At 31.0% G+C, this 3,382-nt stretch overlaps 1 protein-coding gene across 5 annotated transcripts in view; it reads left to right on the top strand.

Moving 5' to 3' along the window:
• Positions 1-3,382, top strand: part of LOC106870672 (beta-1,3-galactosyltransferase 5) — a 265,603-nt gene that overhangs the window by 160,257 nt on the left and 101,964 nt on the right. For 2 of the 5 annotated variants that reach the window (XM_052978576.1, XM_052978570.1), the window contains exon 2: positions 364-396. The exons of the other annotated variants lie outside the window; for them this stretch is intronic. The gene's annotated coding sequence lies outside the window, so the exon portion shown is untranslated. The remainder of the gene's footprint in view (positions 1-363; positions 397-3,382) is intronic. 5 annotated transcript variants of the gene reach the window in all.

The raw sequence follows: 3,382 nt of genomic DNA, 5'->3' as shown, positions 1-3,382 counted from the left end.
TGTTTTATTATTATTATTATTATTATTATTATTATTATTATTATTAATATTATTATTATTATTATTCAGTGAAAGAGCAGGACATGCACGAATATATAGTGCGTGTGTTTATTTTGCAAAAAAAAATAGATGATCATCTCGAAATACTACAATACATATATACACACACACATTTATATGTGGGTATATGTATGTATGTAGGTATGTATGTATGTATTTATGAATGAATGTATGGATGTATACGTATATATCAATGTGACTACCAGTATTATTTATTATGATTATTATTTTTAAAACATTCGAACATAATGAAGTGCTTTTAAGTATGTCAATATCTTAATTTCTTTTTCTTTTTTTTTACAGGTAAGTTCCAGATGGAAATAAAAATGAATTCAGGTAAAATATATTTCATTTGGAAACGCTATTTAATATCCGTAGAAGTATGAATACAGTCATGATATCCAAGGAAACTACACTTAACGGATAAATGTACAGTAAAATAACATAATTTTATATTCTAAATGGACAAATCGAAAGCTAGGCTTAAGGGGAGCTTATCGCAGTAAAGATGAAAAACTCTTCATGGAAATATCTTGTTCATTTTATATGGCAAACTGCCTTAAATTACTGATACATATATATAAATATATATACACACATATATATATACATATATATATATATATATATATATATATACATACATACACACACACACACATATCTATCTATCTATCTATCTATATATATATATATATATATATATATATATATATATATGAATGAATATATAGTGGTACAGCCACTTAAACCTGAATATCAACAAGTTGGCCATACTCGTTAAAATGTTTCTATTAGTGACCAATTAATTATCTCTAGATTTGAGGAAATGAGTTATTTCTGAAGTACCATCTATGTTGTTGTTAATGGTCTGTAACAAACGAAGGAAACTCTCTCTAATACTTTCTCAGGAGCAAAGATCTTACTCTGAGTAACCGTTTAAATCTCACTGTAAGTAGGTAATGCGTATCGTATTGACTATCGTTATATTTTCAACGTCAGCATTTGTAGGATGATGAGTACAACGTTGTCTTGCAATTACTATTTGTATTTATACATTTAAGATTGCTCATAAGCAAGTATCACCTGATGTAATGGTTCATTTATGTCTCAACTGTATAATAGTACCATTATGCACTACAGCAACTGATGTTTTTATTTTAAAAAGAATATTAGGCTAGTGATGCTAGCACAGTTTATATCTCAATGATTCCTTTAAGAGGATAGCAACATCATACCTACTGCCAGACGAATTGCATGTAGTTCGCTGCTAGATAATTTTTACGATATATTGAATCTTTATCCAGGTTAATCAGTTTTAGAAAACATTCTGGACTCAAACGTTTTAGAATGATTGGATATGTAGAAGATGGTCATTATCTAGAATATTACAATATCGAATTCTTTGAAAAATGTTGAGGATATTTATTACGACAAAAAATATAACGGCTTCTATGAAACCAAACCTTACGCATGTATGCTGCCGAGTCAATGTATCAAATGAAAACTTTGAGAACTAAAAAGCATTCTACGTGGCCGTTTGTACTCTTAAAAATCGTAGTTAAGACTACCCGAAGTTCTAACGAAACGAATGAAACATTGAAATGGATACATGCAATGTGTCGAAAGGCGAAAGTCGGAATGATAACGGATGAATCATGTTCAATTCTAGATCAATTATATTAGTGTTAGATCGCGTCTAAAGCCACCAAACAACATACAGATGTTTTTTGCGTGAAATAATGCATATGTTTTGTATATTGGCAAGTAACACTTTCATTGCATGTCGGTATACATTGTATATCTCATTTTTAGTATTCTCAAATAATTAGTCTGTGTGATCAAATGGACAATAACAATAATTCGTACTTTACTGGACCAAGTTTTATCAGCATTGGGTTACGCCCACTTACATTATAAAATCAAATGACATTGATAGCCTTAAGTGAATTACAGGCTATTTGCTAAAAACGAAGTCAATTGCCACTATTCTTATATCATTAGATAGAACATATAACTATATGTGTTTTGTTCCTCTCTAGTTTTTAAACTCTCAATGCGTATCTTTGACTTTCATTGATTCATCTTAAATACACAATGTACAGACCTACTGCTGGAATTTCCTGATTAATCTTTCTACATCATATTTGGTCCACTGATTTGTAAATATATACAAGGGCACCTATTTGTTTTGCAAAACTATTGTTCTCATCGATGCCAAGTTACCATCGACTGTGTGTTATAGTGTTATATCCATAGTATGAAACGGATAGCCAATGTAGTCAACTTTATATCATTATATGAATCGTGTAGACATCTTTGTGTGAATGCGCGAATTCAATATTTGGCTGAAATACTCAGTTTGGCTACTCACATCAGTGCTGCGCATTACAATTCTCTGGAATGAATTTAGCCATAATAACATGGTATGCAGAAAATTCAGCCAGTTCATAATGGTTAATGACAAGCAACTTACCTCAGTTTCCTTCAGAATTTTTGTAAACTTTCTCAGGAGTTCATCAAATTGAATTTAATTATGCACAAACTTGTTTAAACATTCCTATCATATTCCAAAACATCAGTTGAAGTCACATACAGACTATACCATGGTGATGTGCAACAAGAGAACTGAATCACAAGACTTGAAAGTTGTTGGAAATTGTCCAACTTTGTAATTGATAATGTCTACTACGATCAATCTTGAGATGTTTTGTTGGGGAATTTTAATACTCACTGGTCCTTAATTGAAATATAGACGCATTGTTAATATATATTCTAGAAGGGTTGACGTTCGAAATCAAGAAAATTTGATCTATTTCTATTACGTATTGCTACAGAACAACGTTCTTGATTCGAAATTCTTCACTTCTTCATAATTGAATTGAAATTTTCCAAGTTCTAAAATATTTCATATAAATACATATTCACCGCTTTGTCATAATTGCACATGCATATTATATCAGCAATGAATATGTATATCAGTTACTGCGTATGATCACTTCTGTTTATCTATTTCTACTTTGTGTGTTCGCGGTCTGTTATATTTCGGTTGAATTCTCCCTGCAGCTTTCACCAGCTGACACTGGAAGGGAATCAATATTATCGTTAGAGGCACGAAAGTGGGTCTGACCCTCTGGTCGGTAAGTGATGGGGAGTTAGGGATCTTTTGTGTCCATTTTCCGTTCGCTTGTGCATTTATTATATGCTTTTCAACTTGACATTCTGTGTCCATTTGCCGTTCGTTTCTGCATTAACTATACGTTAATTAACTAATGTAGGATGACGAGTAAAACGTCTTATATATATATATATATATATATAT

This window comes from Octopus bimaculoides, chromosome 1, assembly GCF_001194135.2.
Source record: "Octopus bimaculoides isolate UCB-OBI-ISO-001 chromosome 1, ASM119413v2, whole genome shotgun sequence".
Classification (NCBI taxonomy): domain Eukaryota; kingdom Metazoa; phylum Mollusca; class Cephalopoda; order Octopoda; family Octopodidae; genus Octopus; species Octopus bimaculoides.
Note: the sequence above shows the minus strand (reverse complement) of the source record. Positions and strands in the feature narration are given on the sequence as shown.